We start from the raw sequence: 22,566 nt of genomic DNA on the forward strand, positions 1-22,566 counted from the left end.
TTACAAGGATGTTGCGGGACTGGGGGACCTGAGTTAGAAGGAAAGATTAAATTGGTTAAGACTTTATTCCTTGGAACGTAGAAGATTCATGGCAGTTTGATAGAGGTATACAAAATTGTGAGGGGTGTAGAAGCTTTTTCCACTGAGGTTGGGTGGGACTACAACCAGGAATCATGGTTTACGGGTGAAAGGTGAAAAGTTCAAGGGGAACATGAAGGGAGCCTTCTTCACTCAGAGGGTGGTGAGGGTGTGGAATGAGCTGCCAGCACAAGTGGTGCATGCGAGCTCGATTTCAACATTTAAGAGAAGTTTGGATAGGTACATGGATGGCAGGGGTACGGAGGGCTGTGCTCCCGGTGCAGGTCGATCGGATTAGGCAGTTTTAATGGTTCAGCATGGACTAGATGGGCCAAGGGGCCTGATTTTATGCTGTACTTTTCTATGACTCTATTGAGATAAAGCATGGAATAGGCCCTTCTGACACTTCAAACCACACTGCACAGCAATCCCCAGATTTTATCCTAACCTAATCCAGGGCAATTTACGAAGACCAATTAATCTACCAACCGGTACATCTTTGGACTGTGGGAGGAAACCAGAGCACCTGGAGGAAACCCACGCAGTCACAGGGAGAAATTACAAACTCCTTACAGGCAGTGGCGGGAATTGAACGCAGGTCACCACTACTGTAAAGGGTTGTGCTAACAACTACGCTACTGCGCTACCCAGTTTCTTCCCACCGTCCTAAAACACACCATTTAGTAGGTTCATTGCTCATTGTAAATTGTCCCATGATTAGGGTTAAGTTGGCATTGCCAGGCTCTGCGTCTCAAAGGGCCAGAAGGGCCTATTCCACACTACACCTCAAGAAATAAAGTGTATCGAAACGGCAGGGCCCAGGTCTGAGAGTGACTAACGACCTGAGGTTTGGGTGATATAGGTACTGGGCCACGTTGAAAAGGTCCCGGTGTCAGGGCCGGAGATTGGAAAGGTCAGGGTGTGGGGGCTGGAGACGAGGGACAGACTGGTTCAGCTCACTGTTCCACGAGGTTTACCCATCTCTATGCTGAACTGTGGCTAAAACAGGCTCCTATATTGGCTGCAGTGATGACTGGCTTTGTGGCTGTGGACTTACTTTCACAAACTTCAGTTCTGAATTTTATTTGCTTTCTTTTATTGTTTGCACCATTTGTTTTTTGCTGCACATTAGCTGTTTGATGGCCTTTTTTAAATGGGTTCTTTCAGGTTCAGTTGTTTTGTGGCTGCCTGTAAGGAGACGAATCTCAAGGTTGTATATACTACACATACTTCGATAATAAATGTACTGTGAACAATCCAAAACTCCACCAGCTTTCCCACACTCATATTTTGAGGCTACTCCTCACTCGTATATACTGTCACATACCCCGTGATGGGTTAACGAACCAGCAGAAATGGAAAACACTGTGGAGTCTGGTATTGCTATTCACTAATATTATTTATTAGTAACTACGCAATTCAGTAATATAAATGCAGATATATCAAACAGGTTAGCAATATAAGTGTGGAAATATAGAAACCAAGCTTCTTCAAGCCTAGGGGTAAATAGGTACAGTCTTATGGTGATGAGTAAAGTTCAGTTCAGCTCGTGGTATTCAGTTGAGTAGTGATGGAGACAGAGAGAGATTTGTAATCCAGGTTAAACGTCGAGAGAAGGCAATTACGTCGATATTTCACAGATTCCACGACAGCAATACAAAATAACAATAGTAGTAGGTTTTATCTCCGAAGTTGTTCCACTGCACACACGAAGTATCACCGACAGTGATCTTCAACGAATATCCTTTCAACACAAGTGGTACCACACCCGAATTCAGCTACAGGTCATTCCAAAGTGGTGGCCACAGGATATTCAAACAGAATCCACATATGGATTATCACCAACAGTAGTCTATCACTAAAGGGACCGTCTTCAAGGGAACCAACCACAAACACACAACGTGATAGCCATTTAACCAGTTCCATGATATACAAAATAACTCCAACGGTGATTTGCCACAGGGGTGCCTTTCTTCAGTGAACCACCACACCCAAACAAGGGTAACACACAAGTGATATTCACAAAGGTACTCCCCTCACCAGAGAACTCACCCTTGTGGATTAACTATGTGACAGTCACACCTTTGTATTCGAATGGGACTCAAACTCACCCTTACAAGCTACTTTGAGGGAGAGAGTCCAAACAGTGACCTCTCTGTCACTAGGTTTCTTCTGTTTCAAACCTTCCTCTCCCCTCTTCTCTTCCTTTAAAGTCAACAAATGTGACCACAACAAAGGGAACTCTTCTTCTGTGGTGGTATTATCAACCCATGTGAGGGTGAGACACACAAATAACTCCCCACTGGTCACACCTTTTCCACGCTGCGAGAGCCACTGATCCATCCTCCAAAAACCCACGTTTCTGCGGGCACAATAAAGCTCATCCAGTGTCCAAAACCATGTGTCTGTGAGTCTATCATCTGACCTTCTATTTACCTCACCATGCTGAACACCAGCTGTCCATCAAATAGCTCCTCCCTTCTCTCTCTGTAAGAACTTATAAGCTGCCAGTGTCCTTGCAGAAGTGTAAACATGCCGCAGAGAAACTATAACACCATCTCAAAGCAGTCTTCGCCTTTCTCTCTTAATAACAACGTGCTTGTGTTGAACACTCTCTCTCTCTTTTAAAAGGTATAGTCCATAAAAAAAAATATGACCCCTAGGGATACATAACGATACTGACTCAGCATGTTTACAGTGGTTTTATTTTTTCTGTTTGGACACCTGGACTGATTTAATGAGATCCAAGTTGACATCAAACATATTTTCAATTGTAAATCAAAGCTAACTCAACGTTCAAAGCAATTGTGGAGGAGATGTTGCCAACCTGTAGTGACTGAGGTCTGTAAGTGAGGAAATCGAGGATCCACTTAGTGGAGTTTTTACTCCAAAAGCTCACGGTATTTGCAGTAGTTGCCTCTAGTATCTACATGAAGTTCTGTCCCAAAGTCAAAGTTCAAAGTAAATTTATTATCAAGATACATATACAGTATGTCACCATATACAACCCTGAGATTCATTTTCTTGCAGGCATACACAATAAATCCATAATAAAATAATAATAACCAGAACAAAATCACATCAAATTGGGAATTCAACCAAGTACAGAAGACAACAAACTATTCAAATACAAACAGAAAAAAAGAGTAATGATAAATAAATAAACAATAAATATGGAGAGCATGTGATGGAGTGTCCTTGAATAAGGGTACATTTCAATGATGGGGCAAGTGAAGTTGAGTGACCCACAACCACAGCCACGTATCCTTGCTGGGATCCATCAGCTCCCTCTGATGCTTTTCTCCTTTCCCTTTCTTCCATCCTCTTCTGTCAGATTCCCACTTCTCAGAAATTTCTCTCTTTCACCAATCAGCTTCCCAGCTCTTTAGGTCACCCTTTCCCCTCCCCCGGTTTCACCTGTCACCTGCCACCTTGTACTTTTTCCTCCCCTCCCCCCCCACCTTCATACTCTGATTTCTCATCTTTCCTTCCAGTCCTGATGAAGGGTTTTGGCCCAAAACGTCAACTGTTTATACACACATGCTGCCTGGCCTGCTGAGTTCCTCCAGCATTTTGTGTGTTGCTTTGAGTGAAGTTGAAGAGCCTGATGCTTGAGGGGTAGTAACTGTTCCTGAATCTGCTGGCTCCAGTACCTTCTTCCTGTTGGCAGCAGCGAGAGGAGAGCATGTCCTGGGGAGGGTGGTGTTGTCCCTGATGATGGATGCTGCTTGCCTGCAGCAATGTTTCATGTAGATGTGTTCAATGGTGGGGAGGGCTTTACCTGTGACGGACTGGGCTTTGTTCGCTATCTTATTGTGGTTTTTGTTGTAGTGCATCAGAGCCAGAGTAACGATCATTTCGTTTGCCTTTACACATGTTCTGGAAATGACATTAAACTATCTTGACAGCAATCAGAGGGTGGAGGGACCCAGGAGAAGCCTGCCTCTCTGCTGCTGCAAAACATGCCTCATACCCTGGTATGCGACACCAATGCCTTTGAACGGAAATGTCATGCAAAAGGTAGTGAATTTGGCTCACTCCATCACGGGTAAAGCCCCCCCCCCCCCAACTATTGAACACATCTACATGAGACACTGTCGTAGGAAAGCAGCATCCATCATCAGAGATCCCCACCACCCTGGACATGGTCTCTTCTCACTGCTGCCATCAGGTAGAAGGTACAAAAGACACAGGACTTGCACCACTGCGTTCAAAAACAGTTACTGTCTGTCTGTCTGTATCTTGTTTTACGGCGGTTGGCATCCAGCTTAATGGTGCATTACCGCCAAAACAGTTACTGTCCCTCAATCTCAGACTCTTGAATAAAAGGGGATAACTACACTCACTTGCTCCATTATTGAGATGTTCCCACAACCAATGATCTCACTTTAAGGACCCCTTATCTCATGTTCTCATTATTTATTGCTATTTATTTATATTTGCATTTGCAGCTTGTTGTCTTCTGCACTCTGGTTGATCTTTCATTGATCCTGTTAGAGTTAGTATTCTATAGATTTGCTTAGTATGCCCGTGGAAACGAATTTCAGGATTGTATATGGTGACATATATGAATTTTTGTAATAACATTCATTTGATCTTTCAACTTTACAATGGAATTTAAGTCAGACGGAATGCATAGAATCAATACATTCCAACGATGGCCGGAGGAATTCTCAGCTGCTTGCGGTCCGGTTTACCCAGCTTTTATCTTACAATGAAGGTGATACGGAATTGTCAGCCTTTTGAAGGCCATTTTATTCTCGATAGTTTTATTTGTTGAGAACTTAACTCACGCCCACTGACGTAAAGCCGCATAGGAACTCCGAAGGGCGGTCCATAATGAGACTTACCCAAATATATAAGTCATCAGCATGGACAGAAGTGTGAACTTCAATCGGCACTTTAATTGCCCTTAATTTAAGAGTAGTTTACTGTTTGAATCTGGTGAAAGTGGTACAACTGTGGATTTTGAGATACAGCCTCTCTTGTTTCTTTTTCAGAATCTGCGTAATCTGTCACCATGAGTTTTGGTGAACCGTTGACAACTTTGTTGGTTGTTTTACTGAGCGTCCTGCTTCTGGCGAGATTCTTTCAGAACAACCAGCGGCAGAAAGGCAGGCTTCCGCTGGGTCCCCCTGCCCTCCCGATCGTTGGCAACCTATTCCAACTGGATTTGAAAGCACCCCACAAATCCCTCATCAAGGTAGGGACAATGTCTGTATATTTAAATTACACACAGAGAGTATTTTTTATTAACACTTCCTCCACTCGAGGTAGCTTTCATTGATAAAACCGCCGAAGCAGTTGCGAGAGGGCTGATTTTTTTTTCAAATGTAAATCACGGCATCAAATTATCGGTACCTCGCTATTATCAACACGCACAAAATACTGGAGGAACTCAGCAGGCCAGGCAGCTCTATGGAAAAGAGTAGACTGTACTCTTTTCCAGAGATACTGCCTGGACTGCTGAGTTCCTCCAGCATTTTGTTCGTGTTGCTTGGGTTTCCACCATCTGTTCATTCTCTCCTCTCTGAAGTTCTTGACCTTCACTCTTTCTCTGAAGTTTTTGACCTAGCTATTGAAAAGTACAATGCAAAGGTCTTAGGCACATACATATGGCTAGGGTGCCTCAGAGTCTTGCACAGTACTGTTGTGATTTTATGTATTGCACTATACTGCCGCAAAAAGAGAAGAAATTTCATGGCATATGTGAGTTATAATAACCTGGTTCTGATATGGGCCTTTATTGTGGACTGAGAGTGGGAAAGGGGGCAGGGAGGGGAAGGGGGTTGGGAAACGGGAAGAACCAGAGACGTTCTATAATGATCAATAAACCAGCTGTTTGGAATCAGATCAAATATCGCTGTGATGATTGCACGTTCTAGTATCAATTGTTTGGCGACAATAAAGTATAAGTACCTTGCCTGGGGTCTCAAGGCTGGATGCGTTTACAACTACGCCACCCCCTGACCCTGGCACCCCTTCTCTGCCACCCGTCTCACACCCGTCCCAGGGTGCTCCACCCTCACCATTCTAAAATTCCTTTTCTCTGGCCAGTTTTACAAACTCGCCGTCCGCTCCCTATTGACAAATACAGTTTTCTGCTTAAGCCGTTTGGTCTCTGAAAGGAAAATTGTTATGGGTCTTAATTCTCCTCTAGCTAAATTGATTGTCGAACATCGTATGGAGTATTACATGTTAAAAAACAATATACATTCATTGTATCACCACAGCTGAGTGAACAGTATGGCCCCGTGTTCACCTTCTGGTTCAGCAGCTTCCCTGCGGTGGTGGTGTGTGGTGCCGAGGCTATAAGAGAGGCCCTTATTGGCCATGGGCATGACTCCAGCGGCCGATATCTCTTACCCGGCTTGGAAAGAATCTCTGACGGCTATGGTAAGAGAATTTTTAATTTAACTCAAGTTATTTTGTTGCTGCTTCCGTTCTCTTGAAATCTGAATATTTTTTGTTATTTATACACTTAGGGCTATTAATGCTGCTGAAAGAGACGGCACTTGCTGGTCGTTCTTAGTTATAATTTTAATTTATTATTTAGAAATAACAGTGCGGAACAGGGACTTCGGGCTCAAGGAGCCGCACCGCCTAGATACCGGGCTAATCACAGGACAATTTACGATGACCCATTCCCCACCTGGCGCTCAGCTCTCACCTGTGGCTCTAACTAGTTGTAATATGCGCAGCGGCCACACCCCGTTAAACCGTTTCGGCAGACGGGCCAAACCAGGTGAAGGTAGCCGACGGGGCTTCGACCCTCGGTGAGGTAGGGAATCTGCCTGTCCCGGCATGTGAAGTCCGGCCATGGCGGATTGAGCGGAAGCGACCGATTAATGGTCCAATGGTCAAGAAAGCAGGCCAGCAGATGTGGTGAAGCTCTAAGAGCACAAGGTATTTAGACATCCTGGTCATCCATCGCAAGAGGTGCCGATCTCTTTAAACTCACCCGGCAGAAGGCAAAGGCCAACCACTGCTGTCACTTGCCACGTACATGATTTCCCAGTACTGTACGTCAGTGCGGCGTGGAGGGAAAGCGTCCGCCAGCTGGAAATTCCAGATGCGACCTAACAACAACGACTCACACGGACTTGCACCTGGACCGTAGCCCTCAGTACCCCTACCACACATGTACCTATCCAAAGTTCTCTTCAACATTGAAATCGAGCTCGCATGCACCACTTGTGCTGACAGTTCATTCCACGCTCTTCTGCCCCTCTGACTAAAGAAGTTCCCCCTCATGTTCACCTTAAACTTTTCAACCTTTCACCCTTAACCATTAACCTCTAACTGTAGTCCCACCCAATCTCAGGGGAAAAGACTGTTTGCATGTTTTCTATCTATATCCCTCATAATTATCTATACCTCTATTAAATCTCTTAATCTTCTACATTTCAAAGAATAATTCCTAACCCAGGGGTCCCCAACCTTTTTTGCACTGTGGACCGGTTTAATATTCACAATATTCTTGCGGACCGGCCGTCCCGTGGAGGGTGGGGGTGGGGTGGGACGGGTAGCAGTCAAATTTGTTGGGGTTTACCCCGAGAAAGTCTACAATGACCATGAAGCCTTGCGCGGGCACCAGTGCACATGCGTGTACTTGCCGATCCCTCTCTCTTCCCCCCCCCCCAAAATTGTTTTCGGCGACTCTGGCTGGGCAGGGCAGGTTAATCACGACCGGCATAGAGGTGGTAAGTGGCTAATCAATTTCGTTTCTAAAAGGGTTTATCTAACGAATTTAATATTAAACACACAACGCATATTTTCCTCAAATGAATATAGTGATAAGTAAATTATCAGGGGAGCTTGAAGTAAGTGTTGAACAAACTTCCAGTAGAAGTGGTAGAAGCAGGTTTGATATCATTAAAGAAAAATTGGATAGGTATATGGACAGGAAAGGAATGGAGGGTTGTAGGCTGAGTGCAGGTCGGTGGAACTAGGTGAGAGTAGCGTTCGGCACGGACTAGAAGGGCAGAGTTGGCCTGTTTCCGTGCTGTAATTGTTACATGGTTATATCAATCAATAGTGTCATAACATTTTAAGTAACATTTGAATATTAAACACACAGCACGTATTTTCCCCGTATGAACATATAAAATCATTGCAACACACCAATATCGCTGAATCAGTGGGAGCCCTGGGCTTCTTTTCCTGCAACAAGACGGTCTCACCGAGGGGTGATGGGAGACGGCGACACTCGAATGGGGTTCCTTATGTCCAGTCTATTCCGCAATTTAGTTTTCGTTGCATTCACTGCAGAAATCTCCACTTCGCAGAAAAATGTTGGAAATGGAAGCAACGTTTTCACTGCTTTCGTGGCTATCTCAGGATATTTGGCCTTGACTTTGATCCAGAATGCCAGCAGAGATGTTATGTCAAACATACTTTTCAGCCCGCCGTCATTTGCAAGCTCGAGGAGTTGATCATCTTCCCGCGCTGACGGGGATGACGCGTGCGTCCAAGTTCAACAGTGGGCGTGACAGGGAATGAGGAAAGGAGCAGCTGACTCATATCGTTTCCTCACGGCCCAGTAGCACATGCTCTGCGGCCCGGTGGTTGGGGACCACTGTTAACCTATTGAATCTTTCCATATAACTCTGGTCCTCCAGTCCTGGCAGCATCCCTGCAAATTTTTGCTGTACTTTTTCAATCATATTTCTATCTTTCCTCTAGGTTGGTAACCAAAACTGTACACAGTACTCTAAATTAGGCCTCACTGACATCGTATTCAACTTCAACACAACATCCCATCTCCAGTACTCAATACTTTGATTTAAGAAGGCCAACGTGCCAAAAGCTTTCTTTACAACTCTCTCGAAATTTGCCACCATTTTAAATCAATTCTCAACTCTGCTCTACTAACCTCCTACCCCATATGTCTTCAGACTGTGGGAGAAAACCAGAGTGCCCGGTGGAAACCCAAGCCATTGAGAAGACAGCGCTGAGTATCCCGTACGCTGATATTACTTCCACGATGCTGCCTGAGAAGAGTGTTCCAGGATTTAGAACGTGACAATGAACGTGGGTATCGCGGTTGAGATACCGCTCTACCAAAGGAGGTGTAAGGGATGGGAGCCATGGAAGCAGGTGGTGGATGGTTGTATGAGCAGCTGGTGCATATCACAAGTCCTGGTAATGCAACCACTGACACCAGGCAGAGAATCTCTGAAAAATATTAATCATGGCTGGGTTCACCAATCTTGTAAAGACATTTCCCAGAAGAAGGCAATGACAACCAGTTCTGCAGAAAAATTTGCCAAGAACAATTATGGTGAAGGGAGCCAGATTGCTTATATCATATAACATGTCACATGATGAAGATGTTGATGAAGGAATACTGATATATATCCAAGGATTTGTGCAATGAATAGAAGGACACTAGGGAGTGTCGTGGAACAGAAGGACCTGAGATTCAGATTCATCGCATGAATGCTGAAACATACCGTGAAATGCATAATTGGTGTTAACAGTCAATACACCCAAGGATGAGCTGGGGACAACCTGCAAGTGTTGCCACAAATTCTGTCACTAGCATAACATGCCCACAATATTTCACAGGACAACAAAACTAGACACCAGCAAAATGTGCCCTAGGAGTACAAAGAGTCCTGATAAAGGGTCTCAGCACAAAATGTCCACTATTTATTCCTTTCCATAGATGCTGCCTGACCTGCTGAGTTCCTTCAGCATTGTGTGTGTGTGTGTGTGTGTGTGTGTGTGTTGCTCTGGATTTCCAGCATCTGCAGATTTTCTCATCTCTAGGAGGACAAGTACACTGTTTGTTGAAAGTTGCATCACAGATGGACATGGTGGTTAAAAAAAAAAGATTCAAAGTTCAAACTGATTCTGGAGAAGACATTGCCAACCCGTAGTGACTGAGGTCTGTAAGTGAGGAAATCGGGGATCCACTTGGTGGAGTTTCTTCGCCAACATCTGACGGTATTTGTAGTAGTTGTGTCTAGTATCTACATGAAGTGCTGCCCCAAAGACAAAGGTCAAAGTAAATCTATTATCAAAGTACATACATGTCACCATATACAACCTTCAAATTCATTTTCTTGTTGGCATACTCAGTAAAAAACTGATAGAATAATAACCATAACAGAACCAATGAAAGACTACGCCAACTTGGGTTATCAGCCAGAGTGCAGAAGACAGCAATCTGTGCCAATTCAGAAATAAAGAAATGATATAACAAATAAGAAATAAATATTGTGAACCTGAAATGAAGAATGCTTGATAGTGAGTCCATTGGTTGTAGAAGCATTTTAATGATAGGGCAAGTGAAGTTGAGTGAAGTTGTTCCCCTTGGTACGAGAGCCTGATGGTTGAGGGATAATAACTGTCCCTGAACTTGGTGGTGAGTCCTGAGGCTCACACACTGGTCTTCATCAGTCAGGTCACTGAGTACAGGAGTTGGGGTATTGTAATGGGCTGGGTTGACCAGACCCATAAGACCCAAACAATTCGATTGTCCAGGAGATGTGGTAATAAGCACACAAGTACAATGAAATAACTTAAACCTCATGTTACTAGATATTGTCCAACATTCTGAGCCATATAACATAACTGGATAAACGTAATATTTCAGTACTCTGAGGCGGGTTGTCATGCCTAGTTTAGTATTGGTCAGTATACTCTTCATTCTCATAAAGGTGTCTTTTGCCATCCCTATTCTTCTTTTAGTGTCCAAGTTACACCTGCCATCTGATGTCACCCAGCTTCCTAAGTAGCAAAAGTTCTTTACAGGGCACTTGTTTTATGTCTTTCCCATTTATTCTCAGCCTGCAGATAAGATTCTCCTACTTTTTGGATATCACCATACATACTGTCTTTTTGCAATTGATAGATAGACCCATTTTTGCACTTTCTTCAACAATTATATCAATTAAGTTTTGTAGTTCTTCCTCCATACTTGCAATTAACACAGTGTCATCTGCATATCTGAAATTATGGATGTTTTCACCGCCAACTTTGATTCCCAAGATATCTTTTATTTTTTGTAATATTGTTTCACTGTACACATTAAATAAATCAGGGGAGAAAATATAGCCTTGTCTAACACCTCTCTTGATTTTCGTAAACTGACTCACTTCTCCATCTATTCTTACAGCAGCAGTTTGTTCCTAGTACAGATTTCTGATTAGGCGGAAGTCTTTCGAATCTAGATCTAGAGTTTTCTGTAATATTTAAAATAACTTATTGTGCTTCACTTTATCAAATGCTTTTGTGTAGTCGATAAAACAAACAAATCTTTTTGCACTTGAATAGCTCATTCTGATAGTATCCTTAACATCAATATTGCATTTCTTATACCTTTGTCTTTCACAAAACCACATCGTTCTTTGCCTATTTCAGCTTGTATCTTACTTTTAGCTCTTGTTATTAAAATTCTTAGAAGTATCCTGCTGATATGACTCATGAAACTTATGGTCCTATGTAATTCACATTCTATTGCTCCAGCTTTCTTAGGAAGAGTGATAAATACTGATTTTTTAAAAAATCTCTTCTGGCATTATTCCAGTCTCATAAATGTCATTGATTAAATCAGTAAGTTTTTCAATTCCATGATCTTCAAGGGCTATAATTTGTTCTATTACTAATTCATCAGGACCTGCTGCCTTTCCTTTCTTCATCTTATTTATTGCATTACGAACTTCAGATTTTAAAATACTTGGACCTTCAGTGTTTTTCTGAATTTCTGGTTTTTCGCCTTGATCATCTTCAAACAATTCCTGAATATACGCAGTCCATCTGTTCATAATCTCATCTTTTTCCATGATAATGGTACTGTCCTTTGCTTTCAAACATCCACCTGCAGAACAGAGGAGCTTTTTACCAGTGATATTCTTGATTTGTTGATGTAACCTTTTTGGATTAGTAATAGGGATTCTTTCTATTTGCTCACATTCCTGGTTTAACCATTCTTCTTTGGCTTTTTGACATAAGCTTTTAACTATTTTTTATCAAGGACTTGCATTCTATAGGATTTGCTTTCTTCTGTCTCCTTTCTTCCATTAGATTTTTGATTTCATCTGTCATCCATTTATTCTTTGTGCTTTTTTTCTTTTTTAGGAATCACTGACTTTGCTGATTCTACCAAGGCATCCTTTAGAGTTAAATTTCATTTCTAAATGATTACTATCATCTTCAACAGGTTCTATTTCTAGACTTTGAAATCTATTCCTTACTTCAATTGTAAGTTTTTGTCTTAAGTTTTCTTCTTTAATTGTGAGTAGTCAAGGGATTGTTCAGGTTTTTGCTTCTTTAGTTTTTTAAGTTTTACTTTTACATGACATACTACGGGGTTATAGTCGCTATTACAGTCTGCACCTGGATATGTTTTGCATTGAGTCACTGAGTTTCTAAATCTTAGGTTTATAGTAATAAAGCAATTTGATCTCTAGTGTTATCACCTGGACTTTTCCAGGTCCACAGGCGTCTTGGACGGTTCTCAAAGTAGTTATTCATAATGGCCTGATTATTCATCTTGCACCATTCTACCCATTTCTCACCTCTTTCATTTCTTTTGCCTAGTCCAAATTTTCCTATGGTATTTCCATCAGCACCTTGTCCTACTTTTAGCATTTAGATCTCCCATGACAATAACAATATCTTGAGATTTGCATCCATTCTTGTTCAAGCTCTTCACAGAATTTATCTATATCTTTATTTGTTCCATCTGTTGGTGCATATACCTGTATAATTGCTAAATCAAATGGTTGTCCTCTGAATCTAACAAGGAGCACTCTTTCTGATATTGCCCAATGTCCTAAAACACTTTTTGCCATGTTTTCATCCATAAGAATTCCTACTCCATTAGTATGGGATGTTCCACAAGAATAAACTAGTGTTTTATTTCTAATCTGACATGTTCCAACACCTTTCCAATGAATTTCACTAATTCCCATGATGTTAATCTTCAGTTTTTCCATTTCATTTATCACATTGTCCAATCTTCCTGCTTGACATACGGTTCTTGCATTCCAAGTGGCAATAATTTTCTTTTGTGTTACTTTAATTTTATGAGCAGTCACTTGATGACGGTCAGGGATCCCCTGCTGGCCAGAATCAACCCTACCGAGCGAAACATCTTCAGAGTTGTCTTGAAGATCCTCTTGACACTGTTGTTGTGTGATACATTTTGTAAATTTGACCATGGTTTTCTTAGCAAATTACAATGGTGGTTTGCTATTGCCTACCATTGGACGAACTAAAGAAATAACCATTTCTCTTCCCAAATGTTCATCCGCCCATACTATAGCCGTTGACATTTGAGGTCCTAGCTCAACCGCCTTCTCCATCATAAGTTCAGTTACTGAACCTGCCGGATCTGCCGTTGGCCTTAGCTCGTATCCTGAGCAGGAACCCTTGCAGGTGCTATCATTCCGGGTCAGAGCGGCCCTGGGAGCAATGAATGACTAAGGGGTATCCACTTTCCTCAAAGTTCTGGAAGTCCCCAATCAGAGCCTCATCACCAGTTGCAGTTTAGAGTCATACCCAGGACTGGTTTAACTTGTACAGACACCTTACATGCTGCGAGCTAACAAAAAGTTAAAGTGTCACTTTGAACCGTTCAGATTTTCATCCAGTACTTTACAAAATTTGAAACAACAGATATTATATCACAGGCGTATAAGTTGTTAGTGTGACCACACTTGGACAGTACACAGTTTTGGTCACCTTGTTATAAGGAAGACTTGGTTTCAACTGGAAAGAGTGTAAAGAATCGTTATGGGATATGGCCAAGACTAGAGGGCTTGAGTATGGGGAGAGAGTAACCTGGCTAGGTTTTATTCTTTGGAACAATGGAGAATGAGAGGAGACCCTATGAAACAGAGAACAAAATGTTCAAAATTGTGAGAGGCATAAACAGTGGACGGTAAAGGACTTTTCCTCAGGGTAGGGGAGCTAAAAGCTATGGGTTAAAGGTTTAGGGTGAGAAGGGAGGGGAGAGAGAGATTTAAAAAGGTTCTAAGGGCAACCTCTTCTTTCAGAGTGTGTGGAATGAGTTCCCAGTGAACGTGGTTGAGGCAGGTACAGTAGTATCATCTAAGAAACACTTGGATAGACACATGGAAACTGGGGCCTGGGGGAGATGGGTCAAATGCAAGAAGCTGGGACTAGCTGTGTGGACAATGTGGTCAGCATGGACTGTTTAAGCCAAATGGCCTGTATCCAGGCTGTAATGCTCTACGACACTTAAGTGACTTCAGTGGTTCAAACGTTCAGTTTAAAATCAGAGAATGTATACAGTATACATCCTGAAACTCTTTCTCTTCACAGACGTCCACAAAACAGAAAAAATCCTGAAGAATAAGTGACAGAAAAATATTAAAACCTCAAAGCCCCCCTTTCCTGACTTGCTTCAGCAAAAGTGTAAACCCCACACCACTCACCTTGCCAGCAATAGGCTTTAGCTGGTTGAAGCTGTGACAATGTTAAATCTTCAACTACTGTCCATTTTAAATGTATTTTTTATAACTGCAAGATCCTGCTGGACTTTAAGAACTTAGTGCTGCAGGTGTGCCCCATCAGTGACTTGCTGGTTGGTGGAGACACTGAAGGAGCTGGACTTGCTGCAGATTGTGATGCTGCTTGCATCAGAGAGGCTTTGGAGGAGTTGGTGAGCGAAGGAGGTGTACAGTGATCACAAGACCCTTTTGGACATTGTTCATGTGAAATGCTGCAAGTCCGATTCACTGATTTATTGGGAGACGGCAGGGGCAGACGGCCGAGCAGCTGCTTGGCCCTGGTCATAGTGAGGACTAGGCCTCAGACTGCAGTGTCACCTGTTTTACAGCTGCTCGCAGAGAGGCGTTGAGCTGGGGGGGGGGAAGTGGGGTAGTTTGGAGCGGTTACCAGGCTGGAGAGGCGTTAGAGCTGGTGGGAGGGAGGGGGAGGGGACAGTTTGGAGCAGTTACCAGGCTGGGTTGGTGCTATCCCCCAGTGTTCAATCCCATTTTTATGTATTCATTTATTGAGATTACAGTGTGGACTGGGCCCTTCCAGACTTTAAGCTGCATCACCCAGCAATCCCCTGATTTAATCACGGGACAAGTTACACTGACCAATTTACCTATCTGCAGGTATATCCTTGGACTGAAGAAGGAAACCGGAGGACCCAGAGGAATCCCACACGGTCACAGAGAGAATGTATAAACTCCCTACAGGCAGTGGTGGGAATTCAATCTGGGTTGCTCTATTGTAAAGCGTTGTGTTAACCACTATGCTTCTGCGCTGTCCCATAATTAGACTATAAGGCATGGGAGCAGAATTGGGCCATTTGGCTCAATAAGTCTGCTCCACCATTCCATCATGGCTGAGTTATTATCCCCCTCAACTACATTCTCCTGCCTTCTCTCCAAGGCCTTTGACTAATTAGCCTCCACTTTAAATATACCCAAGAACCTGGCATCCTTAGCCACCAGTGACAACAAATTACACAGATTCACCACCATCTGGCTAAAGAAAATCCTCCTCATCTCCGTTCTAAATGGATATCCCTCCATTCTGAGGCTCCATCTCTGGTCCTAGACTCTCCAACCAGAGGAAACATCCTCTCCACATCCAGGCTGACTAGGCCTTTCAATATTCGACAGGTTGCAATGAGATTCCCCCTTCATTCTTCTAAACTCCAGCAAGGACAGGCCCAGAGCCATCAAATGCTCCTCTAACCCTTTCATTCCCACTTCCTTGGGTAGGCAACTTGCTGAGTCAGCACGGATAAGATGGGCTTCCAACCTATATAACCCTAGGATAATCCCGGAATCTAGAATGAGGAAATCAGCTCCAATTCATTCAGTGGAGTTGGATCACTCTACAAAACAAAATTATCACCGCATTAAAGCCTTGATACAATCTCCATTCCCATTAACGATTCTAACAGGATCAGAATCAGGTTTGATGTCACTGATGTACGCTGTGACATTTGTTATTTTGTGACAGCATGAGTCACAGTGCAGGCAATTATGAAACTGACCTCAAACTTACTCATGGCATTTCCTCCAGTGACCCAGAAATCACGTTACACGTTCTACTGAACTGGCATCTATTTGATGAGGCAACTGTATCATATCCGAAACTCTCCCAGTATAGGTAACATCCTCTCCATGTGAACACTGTCTAGGCCTTTCGATATTCGGTAGGTTTCAATGAGACTACAAGACATAGGAGCAGAATCAGGCTGTTCAGCCCATCGAGTCTGCTCTGTCATTCCGTCATGACGGATGTATTATCCCTCTGAACCACATTCTCTTGCCTTCTCGCCATAACCTTTGGTGCCCTGACTAACCAAGAATGTATTAACCTCTGCTGTAGAACATTAGAAAGTTCTTGACAAAAACAGGCCATTTGGTCCAACAAAGCTTGCCAAATTCCTATTCACATATTGTGCTGAAATAACCATCGAGTTTAGATTTGGAAGTCTCTAAGGTACTACTCTCAACTACTACTAGGTAGTTTGTTCCATGTGTCCACAACTCGCTGTGTAAAGAAATGTTTCCTGACGTTAGTCTGAAATCTCCCTTTAACCAGTCTCCACCTGTTACCCTGTGTCCTCATTGATGATTAATTTTGAAGTAGCAGCAGGACTGCTGTCCACCTTACTCATAATCTTAATGATAATGAACACTTCTGTCATGTCTCCTCTCATTCTACGTCTACTGAGACGAAAAAGATTTAATTCTTTCAATCTTTCTGAATAGCTCATACCCTGCAGAGCTGGAATGAGTCTTGTCGTCCTTCCCTGAACTATCTCCAGTTCCTTTACATCCCTCACAAAATAGGGAGACCAAGACTGTATGCAGCACTCAAGGTGTGGCCTCACAAACACATTATGCAGCTTAAGGAGAACATTTCTAGACGCAAACCCCACTGAGCGCATTATATAGCCCAACAATCTATTAGCCTTCCTAATCACTTCTGTGCATTGTCTAGATGTTGATCGTGATGAGTCTACCAGGACGTCCAAAACTTTCTCATACAGAGCACTTTTTAACTCAAGTACCCCCATTGTATATTTATATCTAATATTTCTACTTCCTATATGTAATATTTTACATTTACTTACAACTTTCATCTGCCATTTATCTGCCCAAATCTGGATTTTGTTCAGATCTAACTGTATTGATTCTGCTGCCTGAATGTTTTCAGCCCATCTCCTTAATTTTACATCATCTGCAAACTTAATGAGTTTATTTGTTATGTGCTTATCCATATCATTAATGCAAATTAAATCAGCAGCAGCCCCCAAAACTGCTCCCTGCTGAACCCCACTTTTAACATCTTCTAGGTGTGAAAATGATCCTCTCACCTTAACTCAAACAACAGGAATTCTGCAGATGCTGGAAATTCAAGCAACACACATAAAAGTTGCTGATGAATGCAGCAGGCCAGGCAGTATCTCTAGGAAGAGGTGCAGTCGACATTTCAGGCCAAGACCCTGAAACGTTGACTGCACCTCTTCCTAGAGATGCTGCCTGGCCTGCTGTGTTTACCAGCAACTTTTATGTGTGTTGCTCTCACCTTAACTCGTTGTTTCCTGTTTTACAGCCAATTTTGCGCCCATTCACACACCTTATCCTGAATCTCTGCTTCTTGTAATTTGATTATTAACCTCTCATGAGGTACGTTGTCAAAAGCCTTCTGAAAGTCCAAATAAATGATATCAATCACTCTATTGTTATCAAAATTTTTAATTGCCTCCTCATAGAACTTCAGCTTATTAGTAAAACATGATTTCGCCTTTCTCAACCCATGCTGGTTGTCTGCTAACATGCCTGTTCTTATCAGCTACTTTTCCACCTCATTCTTTATTAATATTTCCATTATCTTACCTGTGATGGACATCAAGCTTACTAGGGTCTATAGGTCTATAGTTACTAGGGTCAGTATGGTCACCCTTCTCTTATATTGGGACAACGTTAACCCATTTCCAGTCCTTAGAGATTTCACCAGTCTTCACCAACTTTTAAAAAATATATGTTAGGGATTTGTATACATAATCACAGACCTCCTTAAGTTCCTTTGGATATATGTTGGATGGCCCTGGAGGTTTATTAACTTTCAGCCTTTTCAGCTGAAGCAGGAGCTCACTTTCTAAGATCTCTAAGTCACATAAAACAACCTTACTTTTCTCTACACTGATTGGCATATTAACATTTTTGTGGGTGAGTACTTCAGCAAAACATGTGCAAAGGGTATCCACTATGCCCTTCTCTGCATAATTTATCACCTTACTATTATTCCTAATACACTTAATTTCCTCCTTGACTTTTCTTTTACTATTAAAGTATTGAAAAAATCACTTGGGGTCAGTCATAGCATTACCAACAATATCCTTCTCAACCTGCCTTTTGGCAATATGAATTTCCCTCTTTACTATACCTTTCATATTTTCAATGCCCTACGGTTAACTTCATTACTATTTTTTATTTATTCTTTATATTGCTGTCTTTCTTCAATAATTCTTATGTATATCTTTAATTATCCATGTAGTTGATCTATTGCTTTTATTGCTTCTCCTGGTCTTGGGTAGGAACATTTCCTGCACTGTGTGTATTACCTCTTTAAATTGACCCCATTGTTTCTCAACTGACTCGATGTCAAGCACTTCCTTCCAGTTTACTTTCTGAAGCCTTTGCCGCATCTGCACAAACTTTGCCTTTCTGAAATTCAATTTAATAGTTTTGGTTTTTACTGATATACTTTTACACAGAGCTTCAACACTAATAATGTTATAATCGCTTGTTCCTAAAAGCTCAACGACTTCTGTGCTCAAAATTCTATCATGATTGTTACAGAATATCAAATCTAGACAGGCTTTCCTTCTTGTTAGTGCAGTTACATATTGGGTCAAAAGCAATCAATCAATAACTCAATGAATTCACATTCCTCTAATTCTTGAGTCACTGGGTTCTCCCACTCAATACTTGGGAAATTAAAGCCCCCCCATAACTATAATTCTTCGGCAGTTGAATGGGCACGACTGCGCAAGTGCGTGGAAGTCGGACCGTGAGGCAGCGGGAGAGTTAAAAAGCGAACAGATTAACAGAGCGGGCGACAGAGTAGTGGGAGACAGAGTAGGAAGGCTTTGGCTCGAGGGGCTTCGGCGAGCAGAGGCTGAGGACGAGCTTGCTCTCAGTGAGGTAAGGCCAGGTAAGTTCCTTTAGTTAATCAAATTAACTTAGGAGTGGGTAATGGAGGCAGCAATTAGGGCAGTTGAGTGCTCCATTTGCAGTATGTGGGAAGTCAGGGCGAGCACAATTGTCCTTGATGACTACATCTGTAAAAGGTGCATCCAGCTGCAGCTCCTGACAAACCGAGTTAGGGAACTGGAGCTGGAGCTGAATGAACTTCGTATCATTCGGGAGGCAGAGGCAGAAATAAACAGGAGTTACAGGGAGATAGTCACCCTTAAGAGTCAGGAGACAGGTAGCTGGGTGACTGTCAGGAGAGAGAAGGGGAATAAACAGAATGAGCAGAGCACCCCTGTGTGGCTGTTCCCACCAATAATAAGTATATTATTTTGGATACTGTTGATGGGGACGACCTATCAGGGACAAGCTGCAGTGGTTGCATCTCTGACACCGAGGCTGGACCCTCAGCTCAGAGTGGAAGGAGGGAAAAGAGGAGAGCAGTAGTGATAGGGGATTTGATAGTTAGGGGGACAGATAAGAGGTTCTGTGGAAGAGTTTGAGAATCCCGGATGGTCTGTTGCCTCCCTGGTGCCAAGATCCTCAATATCTCGGATCGAGTTCTCAGTATTCTCAAGAGGGAGGTTGAGCAGCCAGATGTCGTGGTCCTTGTAGGGACCAATGATGTGGGTAGGAAGAGTGAGAAGGTCCTGAAAGGTGGGTTTAGGGAGTTAGGTGCCAAGCTAAAGGACAGGACCTTCAGGATAGCAATCTCAGGATTGCTACCAGTACCATGTGCAGGCGGGTTTAGAAATAGTAAGATAGACCAGATCAACATATGGCTGAAGACATGGTGCAGGAAGGAGGGCTTCAGATTTATAGATAATTGGGCAGTTTTCCGGAGAACGTGGGACCTGTTCTGGAGGGATGGTTTACATCTGAACTGGAGGGGGACAAATATTCTTGCAGATAGGTTTGACAGCGAGGTTCCAGTGGATTTAAACTAGATACAAGGGGGGAGGGGAACCAGAGTGGAGGAACAGATGTAGGGGAGAAGGAAGAAAAAGAAGATAGTAGAGTTGTTTGCACTGTTAGTGATAAACAGAGTAAGATGTGGAAAATTTCTTAAATGCATTTACTTTAATGCTAAGAGCATTGTAAGAAAGGTGGAAGAGCTTAGAGCATGGATTGACACCTGGAAGTATGATGGTGTAGCTATTAGTGAAACATGGTTGCAGGAGGGATGTGATTGGCAACTAAATATTCCTGGATTTCGTTGCTTCAGGTGTGATAGAATCGGAGGGACAAGAGGGGGAGGTGTTGCATTACTTCTCAGAGAAAATACTACAACGGTGCTCTGGCAGGATAGATTAGAGGGCTCGTCCAGGGAGGCTATTTGGGTGGAATTGAGGAATGGGAAAGGTGTAGTAACACTTATAAGGGTGTATTATAGACCACCTAATGGGGAACGAGAATTGGAGGAGCAAATTTGTAAGGAGATAGCAGGTATTTGTAGTAAGCACAAGGTTGTGATTGTGGGAGATTTTAATTTTCCACACATAGACTGGGAAGCCCATACTGTAAAAGGGCTGGATGCTTTGGAGTTTGTAAAATGTGTGCAGGATAGTTTTTTGCAGCAATACATAGAGGTACCAACTAGAGAAAGGGTAGTGCTGGATCCCCTGTTAGGGAATGAGATAGGTCAGGTGATGGAGGTATCTCTCACAACACGCTGGAGGAACTCAGCAGGTCAGGCAGCATCCGTGGAAAAGATCGGTCGAAGTTTTGGGCTGGAGCCCTGCATCAGGACCAGTGGAGGGCAGTGCATTCAGAAACAGAGGTATCTGTTGGGGAGCACTTCGGGTCCAGTGATCACAGTGCTATTAGTTTCAATATAATTATGGAGAAGGATAGGACTGGACCCTGGGTTGAGATTTTTGATTGCAGAAAGGCTAACTTTGAGGAGGCGTGAAAGGATTTAGAAGGAGTGGACTGGGACAATTTGTTTTATGGGAAGGGTGTTATAGAGAAATGGAGGTCATTTAAAGGTGAAATTTTGAGGGTACAGAATCTTTATGTTTCTGTTAGGTTGAAAGGAAAGGTTAAAAGTTTGAGAGAGCCATGGTTTTCAAGAGATATTGGAAACTTGGTTTGGAAAAAGAGAGATATCTACAATAAATATAGGCAGCATGGAGTAAATGAGGTTCTCGAGGAATATAAAGAATGTAAAAAGAATCTTAAGAAATTAGAAATGCTAAAAGAAGATATGAGGTTGCTTTGGTAAGTAAGGTGAAAATAAATTCAAAGAGTTTCTACAGTTATATTAATAACAAAAGGATAGGGAGGGATAAAATTGGTCGCTTAGAGAATCAGAGTGGACAGCTATGTGTGGAGCCAAAAGAGATGGGGGAGATTTTGAACAATTTCTTTTCTTTGGTATTCACTAAAGAGAAGAATATTGAATTGTGTAAGGCAAGGGAAACAAGCAGGGAAGTTATGGAAAGGATGACAATTAAAGAACAGGAAGTACTGGAGCTTTTACGGAATATAAAAGTGGGTAAGTCTCCGGGTCCTGACAGAATATTCCCTAGGACCTTGAGGGAAGTTAGTGTGGAAATAGCAGGAGCTCTGACAGAAATATTTCAAATGTCATTAGAAACAGGGATGGTGCCGAAGGATTGTCTTATTGCTCACGTTGTTCCATTGTTTAAAAAGGGTTCTAAGAGTAAACCTAGCAATTATCGGCCTGTGAGTTTGACGTCAGTGGTAGGTAAATTAATGCAAAGTATTCTTAGAGGTGGTATATATAATTATCCGGATAGACAAGGTCCGATTAGGTACAGTCAACATGGATTTGTGCGTGGAAACATAGAAAATAGGTGTAGGAGTAGGCCATTCGGACCTTCGAGTCTGCACCGCCATTTATTATGATCATGGCTGATCATCCAACTCAGAACCCTGCACCAGCCTTCCCTCCATACCCCCTGATCCCAGTAGCCACAAGGGACATATCTAACTCCCTCTTAAATATAGCCAATGAACTGGCCTCAACTGTTTCCTGTGGCAGAGAATTCCACAGATTCACCACTCTCTGTGTGAAGAAGTTTTTCCTAATCTCAGTCCTAAAAGGCTTCCCCTTTGTCCTCAAACTGTGACCCCTCGTTCTGGACTTCCCTAACATCGGGAACAATCTTCCTGTATCTAGCCTGTCCAATCCCTTTAGGATTTTATACGTTTCAATCAGATCCCCCCTCAATCTTCTAAATTCCAACGAGTACAAGCCCAGTTCATCCAGTCTTTCTTCATATGAAAGTCCTGCCATCCCAGGAATCAATCTGGT

General features: G+C 42.6%; 1 pseudogene; it reads left to right on the forward strand.

The window, feature by feature from the left end:
• The first annotated feature begins 5,098 nt into the window (after positions 1 to 5,098).
• The window catches only part of LOC140206244 (cytochrome P450 2C18-like), a 40,192-nt pseudogene continuing 22,724 nt past the window's right edge, over positions 5,099 to 22,566 (forward strand).

The sequence above is a fragment of the Mobula birostris genome, chromosome 12 (assembly GCF_030028105.1).
Source record: "Mobula birostris isolate sMobBir1 chromosome 12, sMobBir1.hap1, whole genome shotgun sequence".
NCBI lineage: Eukaryota > Metazoa > Chordata > Chondrichthyes > Myliobatiformes > Myliobatidae > Mobula > Mobula birostris.